This window comes from Lissotriton helveticus, chromosome 3_2, assembly GCF_964261635.1.
Source record: "Lissotriton helveticus chromosome 3_2, aLisHel1.1, whole genome shotgun sequence".
NCBI lineage: Eukaryota > Metazoa > Chordata > Amphibia > Caudata > Salamandridae > Lissotriton > Lissotriton helveticus.
Window position 1 is genome coordinate 404,683,782 of NC_136062.1, and position 14,980 is coordinate 404,698,761.

At 48.1% G+C, this 14,980-nt stretch overlaps 1 protein-coding gene and 2 non-coding genes across 3 annotated transcripts in view; all 3 read left to right on the top strand.

Moving 5' to 3' along the window:
- Positions 1-14,980, top strand: part of TRIM44 (tripartite motif containing 44) — a 504,386-nt gene that overhangs the window by 455,789 nt on the left and 33,617 nt on the right. The gene's annotated exons all lie outside the window — the stretch shown is intronic.
- On the top strand, positions 1,040-1,179 carry LOC144826705 (U4 spliceosomal RNA). The gene has a single exon (XR_013609900.1). It is a non-coding gene; the product is annotated as a U4 spliceosomal RNA (small nuclear RNA).
- Positions 2,275-2,414, top strand: LOC144826707 (U4 spliceosomal RNA). The gene has a single exon (XR_013609902.1). It is a non-coding gene; the product is annotated as a U4 spliceosomal RNA (small nuclear RNA).

Genomic DNA, 14,980 nt, shown 5'->3' on the forward strand with positions numbered 1-14,980 from the left:
AATCAAACCATCGTACTGCCCGCACTCTTTCAGAACCCTGAGACAGTAGCAGAAAGAATGCTCCACACTCTTGATGTCAAAAGAGCGTTGATGTACTACATTGATAGGACCAAGGACTTTAGAAAGACACAGCAGCTCTTTGTTGCCTTCTCAGCCCAGCACAAAGGCCAACCCACTCCAAAGCAGGGATCGCCAGGTGGATCGTTAAGTGTATTCAGATTTGCTATCACAAGGCTAAGCGCACTTTAACGGTCCCCCCCAGAGCCCACTCCACCCGCAAGTTGGGGGCCTCCATGGCGTTCCTGGGTAATATTCCTTTGGAAGATATTTGTAGAGCAGCCACATGGTCTACACCACATACATTTACTAAACATTACTGTGTAGATGTGCACTCCAAACAGCAGGCAGCTGTAGGACAGGTTGTTCTTAAAACACTTTTTCAGACTTCTGCAGCTGGCACAGGCGGCCGCCGTTGATGGAGGGACTGCTATGTATTCTATGCTATAGATATGAATTCAGCAGCCCACATGCCTCGAACTGAATATGCTACTTACCAGTATGCATCTGTTCTTGGCATGTGGGGCTGCTGACATTCATATCGCCCGCCCTCCTCCCCGGCGCCTGTAGCGGCTGCAGACTTTCTTGCATTTACTCTTAAGCATGGCCATCGCTTACGCTATTACACTCCATCTTTGCCGCAATGGCTAAAAACAATCTGAGGATGGTGTCGATACCCATGCGCACTGTAGTCCAGGGGAGGAGCCACCTATCTCGTGATACTTCGAAGACTCTTCCAGGACAACAATGTGCAATCATCCGGACCCAACACTTGGCGGCGATCTATGCTATAGATATGAATGTCAGCAGCCCTACATGCCAAGAACAGATGCATACTGGTAAGTAGCATATTCATTCAGAGTATTGCTCCTGGTGAGTTGTTGTTACATGTGTCTGAGTGATGTGTGAGGGTGACTTTTCCACACTGTAAGTGTACTAAGTTTCATTTCCGGTGCGTACCTCGAGTGACTTACCTCTCTTTAGCTTTGTGCAGTGGCAGTATCGTGGCCAATGAGGTCGAACCGAGGCGTGATTATTGCTTATTGAAAACTTTACCCAATACCCCGCTGTGGCGACTTGAAATATAGTCGACATTGCAATTTTTGACAGTCTCTAAGGAGGCTGATTTTACTGTCAAAGAAAGAGAACTGACCAACTGAATAAGAGGGACAACCTCCACTGGATCTGAATTTGGTGATTTAACCACATTATGTTGTTATGGCTTCAATATGTTAATAGTATTCATGAGGGGTGCCTAAAACTCATTAATTTGTGAAATAACCGAAAGTTATGTGTTTTTGTCTGCATGTGGATTTACAAACCCCAAATAAAATCAGACACACTGCTTGCCATACCTGACTTAAAACACCTGCACCCAACTATTTACTACAGAGGACACTTATGGGGGGGCGGCATGTTACACCCCAAACAGCCCCCTGAAGCTACGCCCCTGGCTAAACGTGCCAATGGAAGCAGTGTGAGCACATTAGACTGAGCCCCCCTGAAACAACAGAGCCCTCTGTGCAGAGGTGATAAGACATTGATAGGTTTGTTGGCTGTGTTGTGAGGACACAGAGGTATTCTTTGGGCGGAGACAACAATAATCCAGCAGGTGCAGTGTCACCGGGGCCCTTTGCAGCGTATTAACGGCTGTGTTTCTCTACCCACCCAGAGGATGGCGACCCATTTTTATGGTTATATTTAGAAACCTTTGTTATCAGTAAATGACACCCACCGATCAAATCTAATGTAGTAAATACAAATATTGGTATTGATAAAGTCAACTTTTTTGTATTATAGTTCGATTTTATTCAAAACTAGAGAATTACATCTAAATAATAATGGACTCAAATCTAACAACATAAAGGTAATTTAAATACACCACCACTATAACTTATGAAACGGCATAGTTTAAAGCATCCCTCTCCCTCTCCCTCCCCCTCTCTCCCCCCCCCCCCCCCCCATAGGGATTTTTGCTCCTACAGTGACCTGGTCCTTTGAAAGGCAATGCTAATTAGCATATGTACCCCCAGAATCCTTTGCGCACGATATATCGTGTATATGAGGCTGACAGGTAATAGAGTACAGTTCAGAGTATTGCTGCTGGTGAGTTATTGTTATCTGCGTCTCTGAGTGATGTGTTAAGGTGACTTTTGCTCGCTGTAGGTGACTTAAGTTTAATCTCCGGTGCGTACCTCAAGTGACTTACCTCTATTAAGCTTTGCGCAGTGGCAGTATCGTAGCCAATGAGGTCGAACCGAGGCGCGATTATTGCTTATTGAAAACTTTACCCAATACCCCGCTGTGGCGACGTGAAATATAGTCGACATTGCAAATTTTGACAGTCTCTAAGGAGGCTGATTTTACTGTCAAAGAAAGAGAACTGACCAACTGAATAAGAGGGACAACCCCCACTGTATCTGAATTTGGTGTTTTAACCGCATTAGGTTATGATGGCTTCAATGTGTTATTATTATCCTTGTTTGCTTGTTTATCTAGCTTCGTTCTATTCATTGTTTCTTCATAGTAAGATATCTTGGCTTGGAACCGATGCAACCGTCCACCGCAGGGCATTGGAGCAGTTAACAATGTGGTACCGCGCAGTTTTACATTAAGAACCTCCGTGCATAGGAACAGTAAATTGATACTTGTATAGCGCACTACTCACCCGCAAGGGTCTCAAGGCGCTTGTACGAATACCGCTGTGGAACCCATCCTGGCTTTCCCTGTGAGGCGTCCACTCCTGGGCACCCCCAAGGTGGAGGCCTGGCATCCTTAGCGTTGTGGGGGCCGTTGTGGAGATTAAGCAAGCTATTGCCCAGAGTTGCAGAGTGGGACTCCATGATTGGAATAGGCACCGAAGCGAGAATTATCAGGCCCATGGAATTTTTGAGCCCAAGACCCACCGAAGCGGGGAATTGAACCCTGGTCCCGGGCTAGACCTCTGCATCAGGGTCTGCCGCTCTAACCATTGAGCCACACTTCTCCAGGGGGAACATTTAACACAGAATAGCGATCATCGAAACAAAAGCACGATGTATAACTTGATTTACAGTTGCACGCCCTTCGGTATATATCGGGCCTTCTTATATTCATGGAGGTTACCTGTGCAAAGTGCTGCTTCATGGCGCTTCCAAAGGGTCTAACTGTTAAAGTGTATTTAATAGTTTATAATTTCATGGGTTTTTCAGGTGGTTTTGTAAGTAATGCGGCAAAGGTGGAACGTACAAGCTACCATGAACTACATACCCCTGCTCAGCCTGCATACATGAATGGGCGGGCCCAGCTGGAGAAACTTCCGCCCTGTTCTTGATAGGGGGTAATAGAGGCTCAACTGCCTCCAAAAAGGCCCTCAAGGCCTCACTGGGCCCTGGCGGCATCTGAACACACCAGACACAGCCCAAATCGGCCACCACTGTGTGCCAAAATGTGGCCCATAGCGGCTACTCAGACACCGGCCCATTGTCCTCATTATCAATCCGACCCTGCCCTCGGCTTTAATAAGCAGTTTTAGAACATAAGCATGCTTGCAAAACGGTCTAGGTCAAAATGTGTTTAAAAAAAAAAAAAACTAGTCGGCTCACAGCCATAAGACAGACTTTACCGAGGTGGACTGATAAAATGCGACCGGTTTGGCAGGCTGCTAGCTAACTACAAAGGGTTCCTATTATGGCTGGGCCACCTGGTACGTGCTAACCTGATTTTCCGTGAGCCTCTGTATCGCTGTGTTTTAAGATCATAGGGGCATATTATCAAGGACAGGTGATAAAATTATCGCCGTTTTATCGGCAGGAAACTGCCGATAAAACGGCGATAATGGGCTTGATAATACACCTTTGTTAATTCCCATAGCAGCCCATGTTTTAACACAAGAACCTGGGCTTCTATGGGAATTAACAAGGGTGTATTATCAAGCCCATTATCGCCGATTTATCGCCAGTTTCCTGCCGATAAAACGGCGATAATTTTAACACCGGTCCTTGATAATATGCCCCCTTATATTTATCAGCCCCTAGTATTTACGGAGCTGGTAGCTTAGGTTTCCTCAGTTGGTGGCAGTGTTTTAAGGCCACGGTTCTTACATGTCTTTGTGGGTTCCGATATTCCTATCATGTTATTTACGGTCCTTGTTTTTCTTGTGCTCATGGCATATTTAGACCCGCCTTGGCGATTTGTAAAGTTTTTTTTAAGACCTCCTGCTCTCTTAGGGGGCAGTTTGGGCATGAGACACCCTGTATGTTCCAAGAGAGGATGTGCAATTGCGTGTGACAGTGGCTGGCTCCGAGGGGTACTCCCGCCCACATTAGTTAAAATTTTTATATGAGCAATACTTGAAAGTCAGAGTCTATTAAATGCAACTTTAATCAACATATACTACCTTCCATATACATATATACCTTCCATGTACTTCCAGGCAGTAAGTGCTATATAAATGCAAAGTCTTCCCTCTACCATCCGTCCACTACCCTTTTCAATCCAAATAACAGACTGACATGTCCAGTGCTCAAATGAATTTCATGTTTCCCTAGATTAATTCACCACTAATTCCTTTTTGGTTGGAGAGTGATGTGCTACTCACCAAAAAAGTGCTTCAACTCCGCATCAGAAGTACCAAAAGCTATATAAATGCAAACCTTTCCCTCTTCTATACCTCCACTAGCCTTCTCAATCCGAATAACTGATTAACATATCCAAAGTTCACATTAATTTCAGATTTTACTATACTAATTCACCACTAATCCTTTTGGGTCCAGAGTAGCGTGCTAGGAGTCGGACACGAAGTCGCATGCATTCAAAGATGGGAGCACACTCCTAACCTCTCCGCCGGATCGCCCCTTTGCATCCTGGTACATGCAGTTCATATGACTTGAAGAGTTAGGAAACAGTTTGTAAGTGTTTCACCAAGATTGGTGCAAGTAAGTACTTGGTATTTCCAGTATCTCTAGACACGGCTCGTGTTTCGGGATAATATCCCTCATCAGTAGAGATCAGTTCTGGGGTGGCTGAGAAGGCTGCCAAACAGTCACAGGCTTCGTTGCCTCTCGGGCGCGAAGGTGCATCTCCAATAGCTCGTCAGCTAGGGGGGCTCACGGGAGCCCTTAAAAGTATTCAAAGATGGGAGCACACTCCTAACCTCTCCGCCGGATCGCCCCTTTGCAACCTGGTACATGCAGTACGTATGACTTGAAGAGTTAGGAAAAAGTTTGTAAGTGTTTCACCAAGGTTGGTGCAAGTAAGTACTTGGTATTTCCAGTATCTCATCAGTAGAGATCAGTTTTGGGGTGGCTGAGAAGGCTGCCAAACAACAGTCACAGGCTTCGTTGCCTCTCGGGCGCAAAGGTGCATCTCCAATAGCTCGTCAGCCCCAGTTGTTGGCAGTGTTTTAAGGCCACGGTTCTAACATGTTTTTGTGCGTTCTGATATTTATATCATGTTATTTCCGGTCCTTGCTTTTCTTGTGCTCATGGCATATTTAGACCCGCCTTGGAGATATGCAAAGGGTCTTTTTAAGATCTCTTGCTCTCTTAGGGGCAAGTCTGGGCATGAGAGGACATGCAGTTGCGTGTAGCAGTGGCTGGCTCTGAGGGGCAGTCTCGCCCACATTAGTTAACATTTTTATTTAAGCAACACTTGAAAGTCAGAGTCAAATAAATGCAACTTTAATCTACATATTACCTTTCTTATACATATATACCTTCCACGTACTTCCAGGCAGTAAGTGCTATATAAATGCAAAGCTTTCCCTCTACCATCCATCCACTACCCTTTTCAATCCAAATAACAGACTGACATGTCCACTGCTCAAATGAATTTCATGTTTCCCTAGATTAATTCACCACTAATTCCTTTTGAGTGGTGTGCTACTCACCAAAAAAGTGTTTCAACTCCGCATCAGAAGTACCAAAAGCTATATAAATGCAAACCTTTCCCTCTTCTATACCTTCACTAGCCTTCTCAATCCGAATAACTGATTAACATATCCACAGTTGGTTTTCTGCAACTGGTGGTCGGCCCTACTCACCAAGCGGGGCACACACTGGATGGGGTCTTCTCTAATGATCCCGGACTAACTACGGGCCCCCCCATTCCGCCGGTGTGGTCAGATCACCTGGCTGTCCCCCTGGAATTAAAATCTTCCTCCCCTTGCATGGGGCCACGTCTCCCTAGGAGAAGGGAACCCAAGCGGAACTATAGAAACATTTCTAATGATACTTTGGCCCCCCTTATGGCCAACAGCAGGACGACCCCCCTAATGGAGGTCCATGTTGCGGCTTTAGATCTTTCCAATGCCATCGCTAGAGCGGTGGATCTACTAGCCCCCGCCTCCTATGGCTACTCTGCCAGAAAGCGACCCTCGGCCCTGTGGTTCTCAGAGACTCTTAGGCTTCTCAGACAGGACTGTAGGTAGCAAGAGAGGCTCTGGCGAACTGGTTGGTATTCCAGAGAAAGGGAAAAGCACAAAATCTTGTTGAGAGTACAAGAAAAAGATAATTGAGGAAAAGCAGGCCTACTTCTCCAACATAACGGCCTCCCTCACTTCCTCAAGGGAATTGTTTAAGATCGTGGAATCCCTGTGTACCCTACAAACTCCAGACCCGGTGATTGGGTCTCAAGAATTGTGCGATAAGATCTTGCTGTTCTTTCATACAAAAATAGCGGCTATTTACACCTCTCTGGAAACTCAAAGGGACCTACTGGATCCCCTTCCTGTCTCGATTCCATCTCCCTACGGTCTGTTGGCCAAAGGCTCCTCGAGTAGTCTGTCTAATTTCCCTCTTCTTACTCCCCAGCAGTTTGACTTGCTCCTGAACAGAATTAAATCTGGCTCCCCTCTGGATCCCTGCCCCCTTAGGATCCTGAAGGATTGTAGGGAAGTTCTACTTCCCCTCCATCTGGAAGTGATGAACCTTGCTATAAGGGAGGGCATTTTTCCAGTGGCCTGGAAAAAGGCAGTGGTCAAGCCTTTGCTGAAAAAGCCGTCATTAGACCCAGAGATATTAAAGAACTACCGTCCAATATCACTGTTGCCGGCTTCAGCAAAAATGTTGGAAACTCATCTAAACCTTCATCTAACTGCCTTTCTTGATTCTTCTGGCCTTCTGGACTCATCGCAGCATGGTTTCAGGAAGTACCATAGCACCGAGTCAGCCCTCACGGTGGTCGTTAACAATATCCGTACAAGGGTTGATCAAGGGCAGACTACTTTACTGGTCCTGTTAGACCTGACAGCAGCTTTTGATACCCTATCTCCCTGCATTTTAACATCTCACCTTAGGGAGATAGGGGTAGAGGGCTCTGCACTAAGTCTGCTGTCCTCCTTCCTTAGTCAGAGAGAGCAGAGGGTCAAGTTGGGAGAGTTTGTGTCCCCCTCTAAACCTGTGTGCTGTGGGGTACCACAGGGGTCGGCTTTAAGCCCCCCTCCTTTCAACATATATGTGGCCCCACTCGCCAGGTTGGTAAGATCTTTTGGGATGGAGGTGGTGTCATACGCCGATGACACCCAAATCCTGGTCTCGCTTTCCCACTCGGCGAGTACCTCCGTTCTTAGCTTCAGGAACTGCATGGAGGCAGTTTCACGGTGGATGATTTGCAACTCACTGTAGCTGAACGGAGAGAAAACCGAGGTTTTGATCTTTGAGAGAGACCAGGATGCCTGGTCAACTGACTGGTGGCCCCCTTCCCTGGGAGAGTGTCCACGGCCCACTAAATCCACCCGGAATTTGGGCGTGATGATGGATACCTCTCTTGCTATGGACCAGCAGGTAAACAGGACGGTCTCCACCTGCTGGGGCGTCAACAGGACCTTGAGGAAAATTACTCATTATCTCTCCCTGAAAGCCCGTAAACAGACTGTAGTGGCCTTAGTCACCTCCCGGCTAGATTATTGTAACGCACTCTACTCGGGCATTAATTCAGGCCTGATACAACGGCTGCAGACTGTACAAAACGCGGCAGCAAGGTTCATTCTTGATGTACCCAGCCGCTCATCTGCTACTCTTGCCAGGAAGAGTTTGCATTGGCTCCCGATTCAGGGCAGGATCTCTTTTAAGATCCTCTGCCTTGTCTACGGGGCACTATTTGGAGAAGGCTCTGAAGATATTCGATCTCTTCTAGTCTCTTACACGCCCTGTAGAAACCTGCGCTCCTCCAGTAAGAACCTCCTGACTGTTCCTTGGGTTAGGAGAGTTAGGTGGGGTGGTAGGGCCTTTTCTGTTCTAGCCCCTAGGTTGTGGAACACCCTTCCCCCGGAATTAAAGACACAACCTGCCATCGGCCCTTTTAGGAAGGCATTAAAAACATGGCTATTTTCAGAGGCATACTCGTAAGCTAGCTACGGTTCACACATCTTGGATTTATTCTTGTTAGGCGCCTTGATGACCATGGGCTAAGTTTGCGCAATATAAGACATTCATTCAGTTCACATTAATTTCAGATTTTACTATACTAATTCACCACTAATCCTTTTGGGTTCCAGAGTAGCGTGCTAGGAGTCGGACATGAAGTCGCATGCATTCAAAGATGGGAGCAGATTCCTAACCTCTCCGCCGGATCGCCCCTTTGCAACCTGGTACATGCAGTTCGTATGACTTGAAGAGTTAGGAAAAAGTTTGTGTTTCAGCAAGGTTGGTGCAAGTAAGTACTTGGTATTTCCAGTATCTCTAGACACGGCTCGTGTTTCGGGATAATATCCCTCATCAGTAGAGATCAGTTCTGGGGTGGCTGAGAAGGCTGCCAAACAACAGTCACAGGCTTCGTTGCCTCTCGGGCGCAAAGGTGCATCTCCAATAGCTCGTCAGCTACGGGGGCTCACAGGAGCCCTTAAAAGTATTCAAAGATGGGAGCACACTCCTAACCTCTCCGCCGGATCGCCCCTTTGCATCCTGGTACATGCAGTTCGTATGACTTGAAGAGTTAGGAAAAAGTTCGTAAGTGTTTCACCAAGGTTGGTGCAAGTAAGTACTTGGTATTTCCAGTATCTCTAGACATGGCTCGTGTTTCGGGATAATATCCCTCATCAGTAGAGATCAGTTCTGGGGTGGCTGAGAAGGATGCCAAACAACAGTCACAGGCTTCGTTGCCTCTCGGGCGCGAAGGTGCATCTGCAATAGCTCGTCAGCCCCAGTTGTTGGCAGTGTTTTAAGGCCACGGTTCTTACATGTCTTTGTGGGTTCTGATATTTATATCATGTTATTTCCGGTCCTTGCTTTTCTTGTGCTCATGGCATATTTAGAGCGCCTTGGTGATATGCAAAGGGTCTTTTTAAGATCTCCTGCTCTCTTAGGGGCAAGTCTGGGCATGAGAGGACGTGCAGTTGCGTGTAGCAGTGGCTGGCTCTGAGGGGCAGTCTCGCCCACATTAGTTAACATTTTTATTTAAGACACACTTGAAAGTCAGAGTCTAATAAATTCAACTTTAATCTACATATTACCTTTCTTATACATATGTACCTTCCATGTACTTCCAGGCAGTAAGTGCTATATAAATGCAAAGCTTTCCCTCTACCATTGGATCAGTACCCTTTTCAATCCAAATAACAGACTGACATGTCCACTGCTCAAATGAATTTCATATTTCCCTAGATTAATTCACCACGAATTCCTTTTTGGTTGGAGAGTGGTGTGCTACTCACCAAAAAAGTGCTTCAACTCCGCATCAGAAGTACCAAAAGCTATATAAATGCAAACCTTTCCCTCTTCTATACCTCCACTAGCCTTCTAAATCCGAATAACAGATTAACATGTCCACAGTTCACATTAATTTCAGATTTTACTATACTAATTCACCACTAATCCTTTTGGGTTCCAGAGTAGCGTGCTAGGAGTCGGGCACGAAGTCGCATGCCCTTTGGGGTGGTGGGGCCGGGGCAGAGACAGTCACTCAGCCCAGCCCTTCGGACACATGCCAGGCATTAGTGTGTCTTCGCCACAGCAGACTGCCCTAAGCCGTGCGTGCGTGTCTTTAATGCCGACGGGGCAGGTTTATTTGTTCTTTCCTTTGAATCGGGGTGGTCTTCCGCCCCCTCAAGTTTCGGATTACATATTTGAAGATCAAGACCGTCGCCTGCCTTTGAAGTACAGCTTGAGTGGGACGTGAGGCGGCGACGGGGCCATGTGGCCCTGGGTGGGAGCCCAGCTCTTCGCGGCGGTGCTTGCAGAGGACATGTGGCCTCGGTTCAGAATCAGCTGTGTGTTGTGCCAGGGTGGCCTGACCGGTCGTGTGAAAGGCAGTGCTGTGCAAGTTCATCACTTCACGGCACCGAGGTCCATGCCCACGATCACACGGTGTGTGGTGAGGTGAGCAGGAGTATTTGGGGATGAGTAAGTGTGAGAAAGTGCCATCTTTCTTGCCTTGGTATGCCCCCACTTTTTTCTGCACTGCTGATGTGCTCTGACTGAGTGTGCCCTCGGTCCCTGCCAATCAGGTACCCAGGGCCTGTGTTCCTTCTCTAAAACTGTACAGAAACGAAATACCCAATTGGCATCTCTGGCCACCTGTCAGCCCCTAGTAAATGGTACCCTAGGTACCCAGGGCATGGTGACCAGAGAATACCCCTGAGGACTGCAGCACTGATTGTGCCATCCTCAGGGGTACTGTACCCTGGCACCCACACACTGCCTTGGCAGGATGAGTGTCTAAGTACAGAACCAAAACCAGAGTCGACAGGGCACACATCCCTGTGTGCCCTGCCCACAGAACCAACTGCCCTGGCATACCTCAATCACCCCTCGAGCTGGATGCCCTATGCCAGAGGTGAGGGCACGGGTGCATGAGCCCTGTGCCCCTACAGTACCCAGGGACATTCCTGGGCACTGTAAGTGCAGTGATGCCATTAAGAGTATATGGTGCTGGTAGGTTGTCATTACAAACCCCACAGCACCATAATGGCTAAACTGGAGACTGACAAGTTTGGTATCAAACTTCTCAGCACATTAAACCAGCACTGATGCCAGTGTGGGATTTAATGTAACATGCACAAGAGGGCATCTTAAAGGCGCCCTCCAAAATCCGAACCTACAATCCACGTCTGGGCTGAGTGGCTGCAGAGGCTGCCACACAGCAGACATGTTCCTGGACCCTTGGGTGGAGAGCCCCCGCTCTCCTGGGTCTGCAGCAAAGCACATCCTGGGCGAGGTGCTATGTCTCCTCCCCCAGGATGGACAGGAGGAAGCGACAAAGGCATACCAACTCTGAGAGCTTCTCCAGACCATTTGCTGTACCCAGCAACCAGCCCCCCACCAGTCCTACCCCCCACTTTGGCGGGAAGACTGGCGGGAAAAACCACGTCAGGAAGGGGGGTGGTGCCAACCTGTGCCAACTCCATCCCGGATGGGGAGACCTACCCAATCCCAGTTAGGCTCCTGCCCCCCTCCCACAGGAGAGGAGCAGGTTAGGGGGTTACTCACCCCAGGACAGGGACCCATTGGTCCCTCCCCTTGCCCCCAGCTGTAACGCCTCTAAATTCAGCATTTAGGAGCTCCCTGAACCTTCCTTCCTCAGATCCCGATAGAAAAAAGAAGCAAGAAGAGAAGAAGACCCTCCGCACAGCTGCTAACAACAGGACAACATCAACTGACTTGGCCCAAGCCCTACCGCCTGTTGATCCTGGAACCTGAACCTGGCGACCTCGACGGACAGTGACCTTAGGACACCCAGAGGACCTGCCTACCGTGACCCTCTCGACGATAGGGACTCCCTCCAGCAGAGGCTCTGCTGCAACAACCCACCTGGTGCCAGCCAGGAAGCTCCGGACCAGCCCACTCTGCATCAGCCGAGCCCGGGCCGGGCAACCCCGAACCAAGACCACGAGGACGTCCCCCCGGCAACTGGGACCCGAAGTCCAGTGCCCAAATACCCTCCACGACGAACCAGCCGACGCCTGCAGACTCAGAACCAGGGGCCACCCCAACCGCGACCAGCCGAGGGTAAGCTTTTCCGACACCCAAAGACAACCCTGCACCCGGCGCCCTCCAGCCCCCTGTGCCTACCTTTGGGGTACCTACCTGTGGTCCGAGATCCCAACTTATCCCTCGAAGCGCTGGTCGCCCCTGGAGAGTCTCCGTCCCCGAGCCTGCAGCCTTTTTCCCTTTTGCAAGATCCTCATTGGATAACATTGAGCGCCCGACGGCTCGAAATCACCCTGTACCCAGCCGCCCGAGAGCCGCTGGCTGCGACCTCTTTGTCCTAACTTACTTACCCCCTTGCCCTGACCAAGTGACCAGAAGCACAGCTCCCACTACCGCGTGGCCTGTGAGGCAGCAGCCACCAACCGAAGGCCCTCTTTCCCTCATTGGATATCATTGGGCCTACCTACCTCTGCACCCGGCCGCCCCTGTGCCGCTGAGGGTGAACTAACTGTACCTACCTGACCCTGGGGTACCCCTGAGTCAATGCCCAGTACATTGACTTCATCAACCAAGTACTCAGCTGGAAACCGATAATTCACTTACCTGCCATTGGATAACATTGACCCATCTTTACTCGAAAATTTTGTAAGTGTGAAGTTTTTTGAAAACTGAAAATATTCCTATAAAATCAGCCAAAGTCCGAATCCGAAAGTACTCACCTGTGATCAGGGGAGAAGCCAGTACTGTACCTGTCAGCCCAGTACTGAACCGCAAAAGTAATCAGTAGCGGGTTTACTAATAACCTGTATTTTCTCCATAGGAACCCATTGCCTGCTTTTCTATGAAATTTCTTCTAAGTGCCTACTTTTGAAAACTGCAAATATTCTTTAAAAATCGTATGACATGCTGATACGCAATTACCTACCTGTTTTGAGTTAAGCCCCCAGTGCTGGCCCAAGGAGACTCGTGCTGGGTTACAAAAGTAACGCAATCGTACTTTACCTGTAACCTGAATTTCCTCCCATTGAATAACATTGTGAGAATCACCTGGAAAAGTTTATAAGTGTGTACTTTTAAAACAGCTTTATATTCAGGAAAAATCATCACTATAACTAAAACGTTTCTGCTAATCTGGTTTCAGCTTAGACCCCAGGACTGAATCCAAGATCTAGTCCTGGAACTACCAAAGTAATCCATAAAGTAATCAACTGTATTTTCCTATGAAAACCATTAAGCTCAATGCCAGAGTGTGTTGCAGAACTGTATTGCTTTTAGCTAACCTGTGATTATTGTGTGCATAATCTTATTGCTCCTCTGCAAAGTATTTACCTGAGAGTACTCATATCTCGAAAAGTATATTTTTACAACTGTTGGTTCTAAAAATAAAACAACTATATCTAAGGATATAATAACAATTGGCCTGGAGTTCAGTTCTTGAGTGTGTGAAACCTTTTGCTGACTGAGTGTGTATAACAAATGCTTTACACTGTCCTCTGGTACTGCCTTACTGCTCGGCTAAGCTACCACGTTGGAGAGTAAGGTCAGTTCTGGCTTTAACCTCTGTCATACCTTTGGGGTTGGTGGACTCTATACACACTGTACTGCCTTATTGTCCGGTATATATAGAGCCACCTTCTCACAGTGCTCCAGTGAGGGTGGGCAGCCTGTGATGGGCCTTGTTAGGTAGGGTCAGGTGTAGGTGCCAATAGGTGTGTCTTCACGTGGCTCTGTATCTGGACGTTTGTAGTTGTGTAGGTGAGTGTGAGCTGCCTCAGCTCTTGGAATTAGAGAAAAAAGGGTATTTTGCATTTTACCATGAAGTTTATGTGCATATTTCAAGGTTTTATACTGCAATGCATACCCCAGTGGTCACATCGGAGCACCAGATAACCACATAGCACAGGTAAATCCTTTACAACTCAGCTGTATACCCTGGGCCCCGGTGCCACTGAACCTGCTGCCCTATTGAAATCTATGACCCTTAATGGCCCTTATGGTGATCAGATTAGGTGAGTTCATGGGGTTTGCTAGTTCCTGTAAGGTGGATATGGGCTCGTGGGTAGAGTGGTGGGGGCAAGCAGAATGACAGGGCAGGCTGCCCACCTCAGACTGTCTCTAGGGTCAGGCGGCTGTATGGCGGCCACCCGGCTTGGGGGCAAATTCAGGGCAGGACTGTAAAAAAATCAGGACAAAGGGTCAAAAATGAGGATAGAGTATCAATTGTAAGGGCACAACCAAGGAGAGGCCGTACCTCACTACTTTAGGAACACAATTATTTATTTATTTTTTCTAGTACACTATTTATTCAGTGTGCTTTGCATGTGATTGCCTATAAGTATGTAACATTCAGGCTCGTTATGTTCTAAGTAAAGTAAATTCATGCATTTGAGCTCCAAATCTTTGAGAGACAGCTTAGGCAACATTTTGTTTATATTTCTTAACATTTTAGAAACCATGGCTAAGAGTTGGGGAAACATTAAGGCACATGACTGTTTCACCGTCTGCTAATTAAAGCAAGTTGAACAAAAACATCTGGCTCACCTCACACTCCACTGGATGTCAAACCTAGAGTGATTAATGAGGCAAAAGTGATGTGGGTCGGCAGTCTCATACCCGATATCAGGATCTAAGGTACCTACAACTAGTCTGTGTTCTCACAGCACCCCCTGACATTAGAGTGTGCGTCATGGACTCTACATTTGTCTCAGAACTAGGAGCCCGTGACACCAGATAGACAGAATTAAAAAGCGGGATAAGGTTGGGATCAGCTTAGAAATCCGCAGCAACTGAATCAGAGGGTCCACAGTAAGAACCGGACAAATAAGCAGGGCCGGACTGGTAACCAAAACCGGCCCTGGCAAAGTGCTCGGCGCGGGGGGGGGGGGGGGGGGGGGGGGGGGTTGGAGGTCCCGCCGAGCGCTTTGCTACGGCTGGTTTTCGGCCGATTTTGTTGCAGGGCCGATTTCGGCCCTGTAACAAAATCGGCCCCCAGGGGCCAAAAACCGGCCCCCACCCTTGCGGCGCACCGGGGGATTGCCCAGTGCCCGCTATGGCCAGTCCTGGCCTGCAAATAAGAA